Raw genomic sequence first — 19,513 nt, 5'->3', positions numbered from 1 at the left:
TTCCCAGAATGTTGGGGGCAATATGCTAAATCATTGTAAAACCGCTTAGAGAGCTTCCAGCTATAGAGCGGTAGATAAATGCAGGTGCTCTTGCTCTTGCTCTTGCTACAACCCCCCACAGCGAGGCCTCTCCCCAGTCTGTGGTCTGTGCACATCGGCTGGGCTGCCAAGAGTCCCCTTCCAGCACACGAAGAAGCCTACCGGGAGTAGGAGGAAATCCCCCAAGCTGGGCCTTTGGAAGCAGTGCTGCCGAAGAGGGCCCTGGACCCTGTGGGGAGTCGCTGTGGAGAGCGTCTTCGGCAGGGGGAGGAGAAATGGGGGGGCTTGATCGGAGGAGCCTGGAGGACTCGCTTCACTTGGACCAGTCTCTCTTGGCAACATCTAACACAATTCAGCTCTTGCATGGCTTGAATGTTGGAACTGCACACATTTTATTTTGGAACGGCACATTTTGTGTCCGGTTGCACCTTTTTAAAAAGTCCTGGTAGCCTCACAAGAGCCCGTATTTGCAGCAAGAAGAGCTGTCTTCCAGGGGCCAGAGTCCATCCTGAAGAGCAGCCACTAAGCAAGCATGCAGAGAGTGCTTTTCCCTTCCAGCTTAGGAACCATGTTGGGCGTGGGAGGAAAGGCCGCTGGGTCAGAGAGCAGAGCTCCCAGGGAGGCTGGGGCCCAGCACCGCTCTGCATGAGAATGAAGCCTTGAAGCCTTGAGTAGTTTGGGGAACCCATAAAGACTCTCCAGACTGAACCGTGGACCAAAAAATGCCAATTCGCTGCCCTCGGTGGACTCCAGAAACCCAGGCAACTTGGGTTTCCACACCTCAGGATTTCGATATGCAATCTCTTGATTTTGGAGTGAAGAGACCCTTTCTTAACCCTCTGGAATTAGGGGGTTCTCCAGTGGGTGGGTGGAAATGTAGGGACTATTCATGAACGAATTAAGCTAGGGGTTCTCAATATGGTAGTCTCCAGATGTTGCTGAACTACAACTCCATCACCTCCAGCCTTTGATTTTGCAGAGGGTGATGGGAGCTGTAGTCCAACAACTTCTGGCCACGCAACTTGGCGAACCCCTGAGTTAAGCCAAGCACAGCCTCTGCTGTTGTGGCTGCAGGTCAGGAGAGGCGAGCTGGAGGCGGGTTTCACGATCCGTGAGACCTGCTTTTACAAAAACTGCGGGGCCTCTGTTCCTTGAGGTTAAACCTTCTCAGCTAGGATTCCTCTCACAGGTCTTTGCACGACGCCTCTCCCTCATTGCAAAAGGTCCTTGCAGAGAAAGCAAAAGAAGAGAGCCAAGGAAGGAAAGAAGCCAGGCTCCCGGAGGAAGACTGGGAGAGCAGAATTCAGACCGACCCCCTCGCAAGGCACATTTCAGGCTCTTGTTTGGGGGAGAAGGCAGGCACTGGAAATCTCTCATATTCGAGTCGATCTAGATTTAGACTCCACAGTTAGCACAGTGTCAGATGCAGAGGTCTCCAGTAACTCCTCTTGTGCAGTTAGACTGGGTCAATTTCAGTTTGTGACTCCTGAGGATGTGGACAAGCTGCTCGGCACGGTGTGTCCTGCCACCTGTCTGCTTGATCCTTGCCCAACATGGCTTATATTATCTGGCAAGGGGGTTGTTGGGGAGAGCCTGGTGGCAATTAAAAATACCTTTCTGAGGGAGGGCAGCATGCCTCCTTGTTTAAAGGAGGCAATTATTAGACCTATTCTTAAGAAGCCTGCCTTGGACCCCCTCAGAGTTCAATAGCGACAGGCCTGTCTCCAACCTCCCATAGTTGGGCAAGCAGATTGAGAGGGTGGTGACCTCCCAGCTTTTGGAAGTTAAGGACTTTGTGCTGTCTCTTGTCTCAGACAGTGGAGGACAGACTAGTGAGTCAGAGGGCTAGAGGCTCAAGACATTGGTCACCCCTTCTCCACTGCTCTGACACGATCCCTTTGAAATGTAGATTGGTACTCTTAGGGATTAACTTCCTCTCTCTCTCCTTTACCTGTTCCTTCTACCTTGCAACATGGCAAGCCTCTCTCCCTGCACCATGTGTGCAGAGAAGATGCAGAATCCATCTGCATCCAGATAGATAGATAGATTAGAGATCCTAACTCCTCACTTTCCCATCTAGAATGGAGTTCCTTAATAAATGCCTTATATATTGATTTGAAACTATGAATTGGCTCCAAGTTACTTGACTCTCAGCACACACGCATGCCTAACTAAATTCCGCTTTGTTGTGCCTCTGTGCACTCTGCTATAATGAAAAAGGGTTTCTCTCACCAAAGAGAATTCCTAACACCAGCTCCAGGAGGTCTTGGAGAAAACTAATTATCTAGACCCATTTCAAACTGGTTTTCAGACGGGCTATGGGGTGGAGACTGCCTTGGTCAGCCTGATGGATGATCTCCAATTAGGACTTGACAGAGGAAGTGTCACTCTGTTGGTCCTTTTGGATCTCTCGGCGGCTTTCGATACGATCGACCATAGTATCCTTCTGGAATGTCTGAGGGAGTTGGGGGTGGGAGGCGCTGCTTTGCGGTGGTTCCACTCCTACCTTTCTGGCAGATTCCAGATGGTGTCGCTTGGAGAGTGCTGCTCTTCAAAATCTGAGCTTTTATATGGGGTCCCTCAGGGCTCCATACTGTCTCCAATGCTTTTTAATATCTACATGAAACCGTTGGGAAAGATCATCTGGAGATTTGGTGCTGGGTGCTATCAGTACGCTAATGACACCCAAATCTATTTCTCCATGTCAACATCATCAGGAGAAGGCACATCCTCCCTGAATGCCTACTTGGAAGCAGTAATGGGCTGGATGAGGGATAACAAACTGAGACTGAATCTAGACAAGACGGAGGTACTCATTGTGTGGGGTCTTCCCTTGGGAAGCAAGATCGATCTAGATGGGGTCACACTTCCTCAGAAGGAACAGGTACGCAGTCTGGGAGTGCTTCCGGATTCACACCTTTCCCTGGTCCCCCAGGGTGAGGAAGAGGCCAGAAGCGCTTTTTATCAACTTCAGTTGATACACCAGCTGCGTCTGTTTCTTGAGGTTCATGATCTCAGAACAGTAGTACACTTGCTGGTAACCTCCAGACTTGATTACTGCAATGTGCTCTATGTGGGGCTGCCTTTGTACGTAGTCCGAAAACTACAATTAGTACAAAATGCGGCAGCCAGGTCGGTCTCTGGGTCATCTCAAAGATACCATATTACTCCTCTATTACAGGAGTTGCACTGGCTGCCAATAAGTTTCCGGGCAAAATACAAAGTGCTGGTTATAACCTATAAAGCCCTAAACAGCCTCGGCTGACAGTATTTAGGAGAGTGTCTTCTTCTGCATGATCCCCATCGTCCACTGCGTACATCAGGGGAGGCTCACCTGTGGCTACCTCCAAGTCGTCTGGTGGCCACCCAGGGACGGGCCTTCTCTGTGCTTCCCGTGGGAATAAGAGTCTCCCTGGCTTTTAAAAAGTGTCTGATCTTTTTACCCAGGCTTTTTAACTTTTTAAATTTTATACTGTTTATTGATTGGTGTCCATTTGTTTTTAGAATTTTAATTGATTTTAATGTTTTGTTTATTGCTTTGTTGGGAACCACCCTGACACCTTGGTTTGGGGCGATATATACATATGTTAAATAAATCCAATCCAATCCAATCCAATCCAATTTTATTAAGAAATGTGATTATTACCACACACACATCAGGAGGAAAAGAAAGCTACACTGCATAAGGAGACTGCTGCATTCTTCAGAGTAATCAGTTGGAACCTTTCTTGTCAAGGAAGCGATCATCTCACGTCCAGTTTTTCCCCCTCTAGAACAATCTGAATCTCTTTGGCATCCGAAGTCTCATAGGTCAGTAACGCTTCTGCAAAATTCTTGTGTTCTTTTGCACGGGTCTTCAGGATATTCTTTGCCCGCTCGTACGAATCCTTTAACAGTGTTCTTATTTCCTGTTCAATTGCAGACTTGGTTTCAGGACTGAGTTTCCCTGTATCTGTGTAGGTCATGACACCAAGCTTCTCACTCATTCCAAACTTAGTCACCATAAGCTTAGCTATTTTAGTAGCATTATCAAAATCACTAGAAGCACCTGTGCTGATATGATCACCTCCAAATATGAGCTCTTCTGCTACTCTTCCTCCCATACTAACATCCATCTGCGCAAGTAACTGGGATCTAATTTCACTCCATCTATCATTTTCTGGTAGCAAAGATACACGTCCAAGTGTTGGTCCTCTTGGTATAATTGTTGCTTTGTTAATTGGCATTGCATCTTTAGTATAAGATGCAGTGATGGCAAGCCCAGACTCATGATAGGCAGTAGGCGTTTTATTCTTATCATCAATTTCTACACTTCTTCGCTCAAGGCCCGTGAGAATTTTGTCCTTTGAGAATTCTAGCTCCTTCATAGTAACCATATCTTTCCCATCAACAGCAGCTTTTAATGCAGCTTGATTCACAAGGTTTTCCAGCTCAGCTCCAGAAAATCCTACTGTACCTCTTGCAATGATTTCTGCATCAATAGATTGATCATACTTTATTTTATTAAGATACCATTTCAGGATTTCTGTTCGGCCCCTAACATCTGGTCTGGGCACTGTAACTTGCATGTCAAAGCGGCCAGGATGTATTAAAGCATTATCTAATGCTCCGGGGAAGTTTGTTGCACCAATGATAATGACTCCTTCATTAGGTTTAAAGCCATCCATTTCAGCAAGGAGCTGATTTATAGTCTGCCTTGATTAGGGATGCATTGGAGACTCTATTCTTTTGCCACCAACAGAATCCAGTTCATCAATGAATATAACGCAAGGTGCATTTGCTTTGGCCTCTCTAAACAGATTTCTGATACGACTGGCTCCCACACCAACAAACATCTCATCAAACTCAGACCCAGAGGCATAACAGAATGGAAGATCAGCTTCTCCAGCCACAGCTCTGGCAAGAAGGGTTTTGCCAGTACCAGGTGGTCCCACCAAAGGAATACCTTTAGGAAGTTTACCTCCGAGTACAGTGAATTTATCAGGATTTCTCAAGAATTCTACCACTTCCTGCAACTCCTGCTTAGCTTCTTCAACTCCTTTGATATGTTCAAAGGTGACATTTTTCATCTTCAGTCCACTGCTGCATCAAGCCCAGAAGTTGCTGGGAAACGCACAGTATCAGAAAAGGAGCCTTTACCAGATAAATATGGGTTTTTAAATAAAGCATAAATACTAAGCATTAGCAGAAGAACCAGAATGTAACGGTTTCGTCTTGAGGAATCATTTGTACGCTGTGAGAGTGCCTGTGATTTCAAAAAGCCCTCTGCAAACCCAGTTTTAAAAGCATCTTGATGAACTTCAGGTATGTTTTTTGTTTTCATCCATTTCTCTAAACTTTCAAAATCAGTTCCTCGATCTCTCAGAAGACCCTTTACAAATGAGGGTGCTACATTTTCCGTTTCTGTTCATCGTTCTGATGTGGACTGCAGTCGTCTTGCTCTTGATTTCAGGGTTTTAAAACCTCGAGACTGAACGAAAACTGGCCAGCGTTGAAGATTTTTGCATACATTCTGGAGAGGGCTAGGATGCTGTCCATACTTATGAGCGCAAAACACTAAATCCATCTGCAAAACCATACTTATTTCCCAAGAAGGACTGTGCAGATATATAGGACGTTTGCCCGTGGGAAGGGGTTTTCTTTGCTATACAACAGCCAGGAAGTAGCCTGTCCACTAGTTTATCAATCTGGCTAGCTTTCCAATCAGGTCATCCTCGATCTCGTAGATTAAGCGTTGGCTCCGTGTTCTGTACATCATGTTCAGGAGCTGCTTCCCTTTGCACACACTGGATGGACGCTGCAGTGAAAGATGGAGCTGGACTTTGGGTGAATGGAAGGCATTGGTGAGGTGACTCAGAGGAACTGTCTCCTGGGGCTGCCCCATGGTGGGAAAAGGAAACATCCTCGTTGAGGCCGGCCGGGCACCGGCCCTCTCTTCACAGCTGGCAGCCCCTGCTACTCAGCCCTTCCGGGCTTGGCCTCCGGAGAAAGGGGCGACTCCCAATCCAATTTTATTAGGGTCATAGACCAGAGCACAAAAACACAAAAAAGATAATTAAATAAATACATACATAAATAATCCCACTTAAGGAAGAACCAATTTTAGCCAGAACAGAATAATACAACACCAGTAGCATGACTCAAACCTAATAAGTCCATAACAAGTGGGGGTGGGGCTGGGGGTGAGGGTGGGGCTGGGAGTGAGGGTGGGGATGGGGTGGGGATGGGGTGAGGGAGGGGTGGGAGGGGATGAGGGAGGGGTGGGAGGGGTGAGGGAGGTTGGGGTAGGAGTGGGGTGAGGGGGAGGGGTGGGGTGGGGTGAGGGGGAGGTTGGGGTGGGGGAGGGGTGGGGTGAGGGGAAGGGTGGGGAAGGTGTAGGGTGGGGAAGGGGTGGGGGAAGGGGGAAAGAGAGAGACCCTACCTGCAATTCAAATCGGCCAGTTTCTCCCACCGCTTCTCCCCCCTGCCCAGCTTCAGGCCCCAAATTCTCCCTCCCGGCTCCAGTGCGGCGGAGCTTTGGCCGGCTTCCCCCGCCGCCTCTTTCCCCCTCATTCAGCGGCCAGGCGGACTCTGGGGGCGCCGCTGCCGGCCTCCGCGGCCGGGCCGCGCCATTCGGGGTCGGCTCTGGGCCGCCGTGCTGCCGCCATCCTCCGTGCTGCCGGCCTCCGTGCCTCCGGTGGCCTCTGCTCCCTTTTTTTGGCCGAGGCGGCGTCTCTGCCGCCACCTCGGCCAGTTTCCCCCACCGCTTCTCCCCCCTGCCCGGCTTCAGGCCCCAAATTCTCCCTCCCGGCTCCAGCGTGGCGGCGGAGGCTTGGCCGGCTTCCCCCGCCACCTCTTTCCCCCTCATTCAGCGGCCAGGCGGACTCTGGTGGCGCCGCTGCCGGCCTCCGCGGCAGGCCGCGCCATTCGCGGTCGGCTCTGGGCCGCCGTGCTGCCGCCGGCCTCCGTGCCACCGGCTTCCATGCCGCCGATGGCCTCTGCTCCCTTTTTTTGGCCGAGGCGGCGGCTCTGCCGCCACCTCGGCCACTTCCCCCCACCGCTTCTTCCCCCTGCCCGGCTTCAGGCCTCAAATTCTCCCTCCCGGTTCCAGCGCGGCGGAGGAGGCTTGGCCGGCTTCCCCCGCCGCCTCTTTCCCCCTCATTCAGCGGCCAGGCGGACTCTGGGGGCGCCGCTGCCGGCCTCCGCGGCCGGGCCGCGCCATTCGCAGTCAGCTCTGGGCCGCCGTGCTGCCGCCATCCTCCGTGCTGCCGGCCTCCGTGCCGCCGGTGGCCTCTGCTCCCTTTTTTTGGCCGAGGCGGCGTCTCTGCCGCCACCTCGGCCAGTTTCCCCCACCGCTTCTCCCCCCTGCCCGGCTTCAGGCCCCAAATTCTCCCTCCCGGCTCCAGCGCGGCGGCGGAGGCTTGGCCGGCTTCCCCCGCCGCCTCTTTCCCCCTCATTCAGTGGCCAGGCGGACTCTGGGGGCGCCGCCGCCGGCCTCCGCGGCCGGGCCGCACCATTTGCAGTCGGCTCTGGACCGCTGTGCTGCCGCCGGCCTCCGTGCCGCTGGTGGCCTCTGCTCCCTTTTTTTGGCCGAGGCGGCGGCTCTGCCGCCACCTCGGCCAGTTTCCCCCACCGCTTCTCCCCCCTTGGCCCGCTTCCCCCGCCGCCTCTTTCCCCCTCATTCAGTGACCAGGCGGACTCTGGGGGCGCCGCTGCCAGCCTCCGCGGCCGGGCCGTGCCGAGGGGTGGGGTGGCATAGGGGTTGGGGTGGCATGGGGGTGGGGGTGGCATGGGGTGGGGATGGCATGGGGTTGGGGTGAGTGGGGTGTGGGTGGCATGGGGTGGGGGTGGTGTGGAGTGTGGGGTGGGGTGGGGGTGGGTTGGGGGTGGCATGGGCGTGGGGGTGAGGGTTGAGGGGTGGGGTGGAGTTTTAACATTTGGGTGCGAGGGAGGGTGGGGTAGTGGGGGGTGAGGGTTGGGGATCGAGGTTGGGGTGGGGGTGGGGGGTTGGTTTTGGCATTGGGAGTTGGGGTTGTGGGGATGGGGTTGGGGTTGGGGTTCGGTGAGGGTTTCCTGCCGGGCTGCAGACAGGGTCGCCAGGCAGCAAGTGCCTTGGGGTGCCACGCCTCTGCATGTCCGAGATTTCGACCTGTCAGAGAGAGAGAGAGAGAGAGAGAGAGAGAGGTTGATTTGCTGAGCTGAGCCCGCCGGCTTTTTGTACACAGGCTTTGCCAACTAGATTTCTAATGGAATCACCATGTTTTTGTAAGAGTGACACCCATTTGAAAAACACACCATTGGCAGAAGCTGGGAGGGAGGTTGTAGCAACCCAAAGGAGATGTGATCCCGCTACGCCATGAGCCGGGTCTCATGATCAGTGAGAGCCGGTTGGGTGAGCTGAGCGGGGAGAGCGGGCTAAGCCCCTTCTCCCCGCTCATGATCTGGGCGGGATCCCTGGGTGGCCGGATCAGCCGCCCACAGGATTGCTGGCTCCGTGACGCTTCTCGCAGGGCATGTTGGCAAGACCCCCGGAGCCAGGCGGTGGCTTTTTGCCTCCCCTCGGGGGGTCTCCTCGTGAGTAGCCATGGCGCGGAGCTGCACCACGTCTACTCTCGATCGAAAACAACGGGATTGCAGAGCGCTCGTTCCACAAACCTGGTTTTAGGGGTGGGGTACTTGAGTGGGTTACCCACTCTAGAACCACGGGGCTTGCAGCTGAGCCCGGTGGTTCTCGCAATCAGCAAAACTTGAGCTAGGCTCTTCTAGCCTGATTTCTGCGGATCGTGCGAATCGCCCCTAAGAGACTCTCCTGAGCTTTGAAGAGAGGAATACCGCGGCTACTCACGCTCTTTCGGACCAGGTTTGCGGAGTTCTCGCTCCGCAAACCTGGCTTTAGGGCAGGCCTAGTGAGGCAGGTTACCCGCCTCGGAACCACTGGGCTCGCTGGCCTAAACCCCTGGTCTAAATCACGAAATCACGGGTCTGAAACCAGGTTTATGGAGCGAGTGCTCCGCAAACCGGGTTTCCAGGATCGTGAGTCGCCGTGGCATGGCTTCGTGCCACGCCGACTCCCGAGGAGACCCTAGGAGGGAAGGCAAAAAGCCGCCTCCCGGCTCCGGGGGTCTCCTCAGCAGGCCCTGCGTGTTCGCGCAGGGCATGCTGGAGCCTGGGGGGGCCAAAAAGCCCCCGCTCCCCCCAGCAGTTGTGTGGGCGGCCGATCCGGCCACTCAGGGGTTCCTCCCCACTCGCCCGAAGAAACCGGGTCTGACGGATCGTGAGACCCGGCTCTAGAACACACTAGAAACGCTAGAGGTACAGTAAGAATATTTATGCTGCTTGGCTCGATCTATGCTAAGATATCGTGAGTTAGAGAGATGTCATTAGAACTCACCCATTTTCTTCTTTCAGCCAGTCTGGAAGATCTCTGCAAGATGAAACCAGAGATAGATAAATCACTATCATGGTCCTGGAATCAAGACTAGGCTTAAAAGTATTTAAGAGGGTTGGGGTCTTCCAGCCTTAGGAGGAGGACTAGAATGTGGGTTTTAGCTCTTAATTTTACAGATATAGATATAGATATAGATATAGATATAGATATAGATATATAATGTTATAAAATTCTTTTTAAAATTTCTTTTGTTTAGTCCCTTGTTCTGTGAAATACACAGACAAGCCTCTGTGTGTGTGTGTGTGTGTGTGTGTGTGTGTGTGTGTGTGTGCGTGCATGTTTCTGAGCGGGAGCCCAAAGCTCTGGTTCTGTGTAGGAATTCAACCCTACATCAATCTTATAGCTCATCTCTGTGAAGATGAGGTTTCTGTTGTATTTATTCTGAATGTATTTATTCTAGTGACATGTTTTTTTTGGTAAACTGTTCCAGACCAAACTTGCTCTGACACTGAATTCCAAAATTCACAGTTATTGTATTAATTGAACATCAAATTGGTCATGGCCTGAGCAACACAGGGAACTTTCAGCGGTCAGCTGGCCAACTGAGGGCTGAATCTTCCCACCTCTGCAAAAGTGCTGCTTATGGCTAAATGCATTAGGCATGAGAGCAAGCTCTATTTCATTCATTCTTATATTAAGTTGATTGTGATATTTCTGCCACTACTGAGTGTCAACAGCCTTTATATGTTATGTTTACTGATTTCCTTGAGATCGTCTCTTACCTATTTTCTGAAGGGAAAATGGATTTTAAGATAAATTAGTCTAATTGTATTACTGTCATGTTTTTGCAAAATCTATGCAATATTTCTGCTAGCTGAATTTGATGTAAACTGAGAGCCAATGATCAAATGGTCTAAGATTTAAATTTTAAATTTGTCTCACCGCCAGCCCTGCCTTTGCCTTCACAGTAGTTGAACCTTCAGATTCCAGAACCCAGACGGAAGATTTGAAGAAATGAAAAATTTTGGGTTTTTTTCACTCCTGCAAGTGGCAAGGAGTTCCAAAGTACCGGTTTGCAATTCACCTTGGAAATTTCCCAGCTAAAGGGGATTAGTCTGGGGCAATAGATGGCTGACTCCCCCCCCCTTTTGGTGGGGAATCCTGGGGTTTCCATGGCTACTACTTTTGTTCTTAATCCAGCTACTTTACTTCCTTTTGAGCTTACAGAAGACCAAGAACATGATTGCTTGCAAGCTGTGGACTGCATCTATGCCAAGCCGTCCTGATCTTAAAGATGAACCTCTCCAAAATGCAGACTTTGAGCTGTACATGGATGGAGGCAGCTTCATGTAAGATGGACAATGTAAGCTGGCTATGGAGAAGTGACTGACCATGAAGTCCTGGTGGTGGAATCTCTTTCTCCAGGTATCTCAGCACAGCTTGCAGAGCTCATCACCTTCAAGGTAATTTTTACACAACTCATGGGGCCACTTGGAAAGAAAGAAGATTTCAACAGTGGGAAACAAGGAAGTCAAGTATGGGACACAGAGATCAGAACTCTAGACTGCTGTTACACGACTAGAAGAGGTTGCAGTCATCCATAGCAGAGGTCACCAGAGGGAAATGACCCAGTGCCAAAGGGTCATTGGATGGCAGATGCTGCAGTTGAAACCGCTCCTCCTTCTGTTCCTGTTTCCAAGCATCTTGGATTCCTGTGCTAACTATCTTGGCACAACCACCCCCCCACACACATATTCAGAAAAAGGACATTGACTTTGCACCACAGCAGGGGGCGCATTTAGAAGAGGATGGCTGGTAAAGAACAGCAGATGGATGTGGAATTCTTGCAGAACCGATCCTTTGGTTTTCCCTCGTCAATACAAAGACACTTTTGTGCCTTTTGGATGTACCCTTTTGCAGAACATGTGGCAACAGCCTGTGTCATTTGTGTAGTAAACAATCCTACTTTACCAAGGTATAGTATCTCACTGGACATGCCAAGTCAGGTAATGCCCAAGCGGTGGGTAGACAGAGGGCAGGGATTGACTTTACCTGTGTGGGCTATCTTTGGGACACCACAACTATCTACACGCTACTGACGAGGAAGTCAGTGATACTGGATGGAGATTGAGTGCCCTGAGAAAGGCCTGTAAGTATGATTGTCAGCCAGCGTGGTGCAGTGGTTAGAGTGCTGGACTAGGACCGGGGAAATTCAGCCATGATGCTTGCTGGGTGACACAGAGCCTGCCACTCAAATGATTTGGCCTGCCTCACAGGGTTGTTGTAAGGAGGAAGAACAGGATACAGAAGAGAATGTGAGATGCCACATGGAAACTGGACTTTGTTAGCAGTGACTATGCTTGACCTAAAAGGCTTTAATGCCTCCTCGGGGCCCTGGACTCAAGAGGGGGGTGAGAAATGTGAATGCCTTTTTCTTTTTGACTTTATTGCTTTGCTTTTGCCCACGATTGCTGTTTTGTTCTCGTGATCAGAAACCAGCCTACAACACAAGCCACCAAGCCTTAAATGAGGACATCATCCCCTGTTCTGGTCTTCGGGGAAGAGGAGCCCAGGGCAAGCAGGGAAACAAAAATATAAATTGGAAAAAAGGGGGGGGGAATGCCAAAAGACCAAATTGAAAATAGCCTCAGGTCTTATCCATCCTTTGTATTATTTGCCTTGAAAACTTGATTTTCCTTTTGTGCTGATGATTAGCACCCAGAGACTTAGTCTCAGGATGCTGTCCCTACATGGGGGGAGGGAATTGGCAACTCACTTGCCTGTCTTTCTCTCAAGTAAACAGGTTTGCAACCAACAGTGGCTTGAATTATCTTTCCAATAAGGATCGGTCCTCCCCAGATTGAGGGAATACTTGGATCCATCGCCAGAATGTGATCCCAAGGGGGTCTCCAGAGGACACCCAGGGAAACTAACCATCAGCAGCAGCAGCAGCTACCAGAGGGCAGTCCCTATCTGCATTTCCAACCCAACCCAATGGTGACAGCACGTCCATCTGCTACCCTGTCCTGTGTTTGAGGAAGAGGGCTTAATGCACAGTTCATCTTCCTGCTCCTAAGTGCTGTCGGAGAGGAATAGACAACAAACAAGCAAGCCAATTTGTTCACTTTTCTCTGGAGTCATACATGCAACAGCATTCCCCTAAGCTGTGAAGCCCTGGAACCATCCTACCTGGGTAAGATACCTTGCCAAAGACACTATTTCAAATTCTGCCAAGGACACTATTTCAGATTGCCCACAAGGGGGGGGGGGAGTCAAGGCTCCCAAACACATGAACATTCGAGCTTGTCTGTGGACACTAGCCAAACAAGCCAAAACAACACGGATCAGAGAACATTCAGGATAGCCAAAATCCTGCAACGTTGTACAAGAGCATTTGGTTCTCAACTGAAGGACTAAAATGTTTTTCTTACCAAGGACTTTTAGATTTTGAATTCTAAAGCCCTCCATGGCTTCCTTTTTGGCCATGACAGACTTTAGAGGACACTAAGGGGGGTGGGAGTTGATGATTTACAATACTTTCTTATATTACTTTCTTGTAATGACTATGCGCTATCATTATGTTGAAAACCCTGCTCTCTCTTGTGCTGTAATGACATGGACCTCACTTGTTTCACTTACATATTGTGCCAATCATCTCATTGTTTTCAACCAAAGTCTGCACCTATCCCCAAGTTACTGGTCTCTTTTGTGCTCTAAGACATTAAGCCATCCCAAGCTTTACCTGCTAACTTTATAGACACTTGTATTTAATCTATGTGACTGTACATGACTTGTCATTGCTATCGCTTTCCACAAGCTGATCACCCATTAATTGCCAGAAGCACCTGGTTCCACATTGCTAGACTGTTATTGATACTTTATTTGGGATAAAGATGGGTTAAAACCATGTTGCTTGTTGTATGATCTTTATATGTACACTTTGCTGTTATAAAACCTTTTATCTATATCAAATCATGCCAGATATGGGTGGTTAAGGATGTGTGTGTGATGTATAGAATTATAATAATTATGTTTATAGCTCTAGGATGTTGTATGCAATGTATCTAGTTTTATTGCCATATGGACAACCCATTCAGCACCTACTATTTCTGTAATGCTTAAGGCATCCCAAAACCACATATGTCCCAAATCCTTTAGCTACACAAAACACAGAACTATATTTCCTTTTATATTTCCAAGATTAGAAGTTTATGTGTTAGAAAGAGCTATTATTAATATTTCCAACAGTTAGAACTTTCATTTAACTAATATGGAGAGCCTAATGATTTAGGGGAAAGGAAGGTAATTCTAGTTATAGCCTGTATTTCCTTTTATTGTTAATCACATGTTGCTGCTTATACTGTCTTCCAGCTTTAATCCAAGTGTTTATGAGAACCTTTAAACCTTGCCAGAATGTAAGACCCATATATATAGCTGTACCTTTACAAACCCATATATCCTGAAGATTCAGGATGATAGAGTATTTCAGGGGGGAACTGATGTGTTTCAGAAAACCAAAGTAACTCCATTTTACTTAGAAAACCTCAGTCTGACTTAAAGTAACCCCAGCCCAGCCCAGCCCAGCTCAGCTCAGAGCCATCAAGGCCTCTCATGATCAACGTCATTATCTCTCTCCACTAAAATGTATCTAAAGAAACTTAAGACAGTTTAGAAAACAGGATGTAACCAAATAAGGAGTGATTACCAGATGAACAATGAATCATTCGCATGCGTACTAGATACTTAGTCCACCATTTTGTTGCCACGTATACTATGTCTGGGGTGTCAGCATCATTCAGATTGTTTGTATACATGTAAGATGCACCTATAACCAATTTGTATTCAATGCAGAGCGATAGCGAATTGAATTACCTGGCTATCTGCAGTAGCAATTAAATACCTCTAATTGATTCCCACGGAGTCTGTTTGATTGGCAAAAAGGCGGACCCAGGGACGAACTGAATTCACATCACTATGGTGGGAAAAGCTCTCAGGTTCTATGTTGTGTAGCTAGTTCTTGCAACTAGAGCAAACCAGCATTTGCAGTGCATAGTGAATGGAAAGTGGAGTGGGGAGAAATGAAATCAAACGGACCTTATTTCCCTCTTTAACGTGATCCGGATTGTCAAATGACCAAGCAATCTTGTTTTGTGTACCTGTGATAGACTTGTGTACTTGCTTGATTGCAGGACGCTAAGGGAATATGCTTGTATAAGACCCGTTCAACTTCTTGCCGTAAATAAACCTGGCCAATGATAGTGTTTTGACGCTGCGGTGTGTAACTTGAACTTTTAGATCTCAGTCAATCAACCTTTATGACGACCAGAGACCAGCATAGAACTTTCCAATAAAAATCTCCATTTGAAAGAAAGAGGGAAAGGATGGGCAGGAGGCTTGGCTTGAGAAATGGTGGGGGGAGGATGGGGGGCAGGGAGGCTTCAGAAAGAGGGAAAGGATGGGGCAGGCCTGGAGGCTTGGAGAGGGCGGGGGCAGGCTGGCGGCAGGCTTTAGGAGCCACCACATCCCGCCAAACATCTCTGTGTTGACTTTGTTACTTGTCTTTTACATTTTTGGTAGACCTTCTCCCCCCCCCCGAGCAATGCATGGCCTTCGGCCCTGGCCGCGTCTCTTGCCAACTGCGAGGCGCGCCTCACGGTGGCGAATGCTGGGAGGGTGACCCCACCCCCAGTTCTCCCAGTCCTGCAGCTTCTCTCTCTCCAACTCGATATCGATTGCCTTTTCATTTCCCTCTTTCCTCTTTCCCCCTCTCAACCTCCTTTTTCACTTTTCCCCCCTAAGAAAAGAGAAAGGGTGCCGATCGCCTTCTGAACTCTCCTCCCTCCCTCCCTGCCCTTCTCCACATGGAGCACGCAGGGAAGACTCGAATGGCACTCGTTCCCAAAGGACACAAGGGCTTTATCTCCACTGCGAGGGCTCCCACTCTACTGCTGCCCAGCCAAGCCCCACACACGATTCCCCACCCTTGGACCAAGGCACCCAGAGGAGAGAGCTCGCCAACGCTCTTGCTGCTCTCCTGGAGGCCCCGACAGGCCCTGGATGCCCAACTGAAGCACCCACCCGCCACCTCGAGGAAACTCAAGGCCACACGGAGCAGACAGGCTTCTCTCGCCACGCCCACGGAAGGGGACAGGGCGAGGAGGAGACCCGGCTGACCGAGCAGCACTGTCCCTGCCCTGACTGGGCAGACCGAGCGCCAGAGAGAAGAGTGGGAAGACCATCCTTCAGGACGCAGCGAGAGCTCATCCTATGGTGTGATCTCCTTCCCCTGCGTGTCCCTCTGGGGCAGGCAGGCCCCAACCCTCTTCCGCCCCATTGCTGCAACGCTCTTTCCACTGCACAGGCGCACCTCGCAGTTGGCAAGAGACCTTGCCGGGGCTGAACACCCTGCATCCATCGCTCTGGGACTCACGAGTGAGGTTGCAGCTGCCGGTGGAGGCGGGTGGGGAGGAGAAGGACTACTCATGTCCTGGCTCACTCCCCAGCAGCCATCGCTCGGCCATGCATCAACAAAAATGTAAAAAGATTTTTAAAAAATACCGGGCTGGGCGATGGGTAATGGGGAGTCATGTGACATGTCGGGGGGGGGGGCTTGAGGCAGCGGGCCCTGAAACAACTGCCTTCCCTTGCCCAATGGTGGCTACACCCATGACCGGGGGACCAAATGACCTTCAGAACCCACTCAAACTCCATAAATCAGCTCCTACTTCTGAACCATCTTTTGCACAGCTGAATTTTAATTAATTTATTTATTTATTACATTTGTACACCGCCCCAAACTTTCGTCTCTGGGCGGTTAACAATAGCATAAAACAAGTTCAAATACATACAAAAACCTAAAACAACTCAGCAATTTAAAAATCAACCATGAATTAAAACCTTCCAATTTAAAGAACAGAAAAAGCTTGGGTGGGTTTTCAAATGCTTTCTAAAAATGGTCAGAGATGGGGAGGATCGTATCTCAGCAGGGAGCGCATTCCACAGTCTCGGGGCAGCAACCGAGAAGGCCTGTCCCCATGTAGCCACCAGCCGAGCTGGCGGCAACTGGAGACGGACCTCTCTGGACGACCTCAATGGGCGGTGGGGCTCATAATGAAGAAGACGTTTTCTTAGATACCCAGGGTCTAAGCCATTTAGGGCTTTTTAAGTTATGACAAGCACTTTGTATTTTGCCCGGAAACCTATTGGCAGCCAGTGTAACTCCATCAAGCTTCCGGACTACGTACAAGGGGCGTAACTAGGTTGGAGTGGGCCCTGAGACAAGATCTCCCCTGCCGAGAAATATAATAATAATAATAATAATAATAATAATAATAATAATGTCATCCACCACAGTGGCCAAGGCAGTTTCAGTCCCAAACCCAGGGAAAAACCCAGATCAAAAAGGGCCGAGATAATCCTTATCATCACCCAAGACCCTTTGCAGCTGCAGAGACCGCACATGCTCTATCACATGACATTACACTACATAAATAAAAGAGAAGCTTTGAAACAGACCGATAGTTATCAATGTGGGTGGAATCAAGGGAAGACTTTTTAAACCTCCAGACTTGACTTCTGTAATGCGCTCTACGTGGGGCTGCCTTTGTACGTAGTCCAGAAACTTCAGTTGGTTCAGAACGCAGCAGCCAGGTTGGTCTCTGGGTCATCTCGGAGAGACCACATTACTCCTTTGTTGATGGAGTTACACTGGCTGCCAATAGTTTTCCGGGCAAAATACAAAGTGCTAGCTATAATTTATAAAAACCTAAACGGCTTAGGCCCTGGGTATTTAAGAGAGCGTCTTCTTCGCTATGAGCCCCACCGCCCATTGAGGTCACTTGAGGAGGTGCGTCTCCAGTTGCCGCCAACTCGTTTGGTGGCTACACAGACGGGCCTTCTGGGCTGCTGCCCCGAGATTGTGGAATGCGCTCCCTGCTGAGATACGATCCTCCCCATCTCTGGCAAGTTTCAGAAAACACCTGAAAACACATCTCTTCAACCAGGCTTTCTCAGCTTTTTAAAACTTGTTTTTAAATTCTTCTGATTATTTGTTGTTTTACAATGTTTTTAATTGTTAATTATCGTTTTTATGCTTTATACTTTTTGTTTTAATTATTAACTGATTTTAATGGTTTTAATTTTTTAATGGATTTTAATGGTGTTTTAATGGTGTTTGGAACCCTAACCCTAACCCTAACCCTGAGCCTTTTGGAAGGGTGGTATAAAAGTTTAGATAGATAGATAGATAGATAGATAGATAGATAGATAATGATCTTACCACTGCCTTCTTGAGGCTCAGTGGCATCTTGCTCTCTCGTTAATAATTGGCTCTAACCACCTACCTGTTCTTTCCCTGGCAGATTTTACTCGCCATGAAGGGCAAGGGTCCAGAGCGCCTGTTGCTGCCTGTACACTACCAAGGAGCTTACCTACGTCTTCAGGTGGCACCCATTCATTGGTGCTCCCAGATGGTTCATGCCATGTGCCATACAGAGTGTCCTTATCTGCAAAGTAACAAGCAAAGCAGTCAGAGCTGCAGGCAGGAATCTCTCTCAGCCCGATCTTGGAGATGCTGTCAGGGAGGGAACCTGAAACCCTCCCCCATCTCACAGGGGCCTGTGTGAGGTAGTGACTTTGCCGCATGAAACCGTTCTGCTGGCCTAAATAAGCCCCTAAAAATATCCCCGGTAAGAGTATCGGGTCCAATTGTTCCCACCTCTCCTCCCGGCATGAGCAGCACTGTGGAGCAAAAGCGATAAGTGAAGAATATTCTGCTCCTCTGCTGTATTATTGCCAATAGAAAGGGGGGGGGGGAATCCCAAACTATACAATAGCTTGTCAAGTACTTACAAAGGAAAACAACATGGACATCATCCAGACTCCCTAATAAAATTAATTAACTGCCAGTTGTCTGAATTTTTCCAAGAGAAGCCATATGAAATGGAGAGGAGAGGCAAAAATGGAGCCTAATGTGTTTATTCCCCTTTCAATTCCCACTTAAGATTTAGCACCGATTCAACGTCAGACTAATAAGCACGCCACTTCAATTCCTGCAATCGACCATTTTAGAGTGGTCCCACTCCAATTGGCAAATAGAAGCCAAATGTTCTAGGCTATTTCCTTAGGTGTAAAGGCAGATCTTAATTGTGTGAGGAATGTAAACACCTACCTTGCGAAACCATGATGACAGTTCTAAGGGTCTCCTCGTCTGCGTGGGGCTGTTTGAAGGAGGCAGTAGGATCTAAAAAAGTTAGGACACTTTTTAGGATGACAGAGTTTAAGATTAAAATAATAAATACGATTTATTGTACTCAATGCCAACACAGACATCATTTATTCAACAGACTACTGCATATTACTAATCTAATGTCATTTAAGTCAATAAACAGTCCAGCCCCCTTCACTTCCCTAAGGAAGACTGCTTCTTACAGGGGCCTTGGCCAATTTCTTAAGCACCAGTTCTGGCAGCACTTAAGAGACTCTTCGGAGTCAGAGGGAAGGGAACGGGCTGTGTCCTTGGTGACCAGGTGAGTTGCTTGCTTGGGTTCCCCTAGTTATCCTGGGGTGTGTGGAGTACCTGAGTAAAAGGTACCTTCCCATCCTGTCTCATCCCCTGAATGGTCCACTTCATCCCCAATGAGGAAGGAGGCCCTGGATCCAGGCTCATGATATTCCCACCCTGCCAATAACCGATTCACCCCTCCCTGCCCATTCTATAGAGTTTCTATCCAGGGAGAAGTACCCCACTGGTCAGCAGCGTAGCAAGGTTGGAGTGGGCCCAGGGACAAGATTTTGGGCCCCCCCTCACCGAAGCTCAGCTCATGAAGTAAGGAAATCTTAAATGAGGCTGAATAGTGGTCACAAAAAGCAGAGTGTATATAATATATAGAGGGATAGATCTCCCCTATGTGCCACCATAGAACATCATCCTAAATTATTTTTAAAATGGTTTTGTAAGCATGGGCCTTAATAATTCAAGCTTGGGAAGGGTGAACCTACGAATGAGACCAGCTGGGTCTAGAATATTAAGTGCTAGGGCTCTAGATTCTCGGGCAATAGATGTCCTTAAAATTTTCTTATGACAGGACATATGCATTTATTTACTTT

The 19,513-nt window shown here is 49.1% G+C and overlaps 1 long non-coding RNA gene and 1 pseudogene across 1 annotated transcript; both read right to left on the bottom strand.

The window, feature by feature from the left end:
- Positions 1-3,667: 3,667 nt before the first annotated feature.
- LOC128335844 (ATP-dependent zinc metalloprotease YME1L1-like) lies at positions 3,668-6,126 on the bottom strand (annotated as a pseudogene).
- Positions 6,127-8,053: 1,927 nt separating this feature from the next.
- On the bottom strand, positions 8,054-18,650 carry LOC128335840 (uncharacterized). Its single transcript, XR_008311731.1, has 4 exons — positions 18,576-18,650; positions 17,836-17,910; positions 9,410-9,442; positions 8,054-8,167 (listed from the first exon to the last, which is right to left on the bottom strand). It is a non-coding gene; the product is annotated as an uncharacterized LOC128335840 (long non-coding RNA).
- Between the last annotated feature and the right edge of the window lie 863 nt (positions 18,651-19,513).

The sequence above is a fragment of the Hemicordylus capensis genome, chromosome 12 (assembly GCF_027244095.1).
Source record: "Hemicordylus capensis ecotype Gifberg chromosome 12, rHemCap1.1.pri, whole genome shotgun sequence".
Taxonomy (NCBI): Eukaryota; Metazoa; Chordata; class Lepidosauria; order Squamata; family Cordylidae; genus Hemicordylus; species Hemicordylus capensis.
The sequence above is the reverse complement of the archived record's forward strand: the minus strand, read 5'-3'. Positions and strand labels throughout refer to the sequence as shown.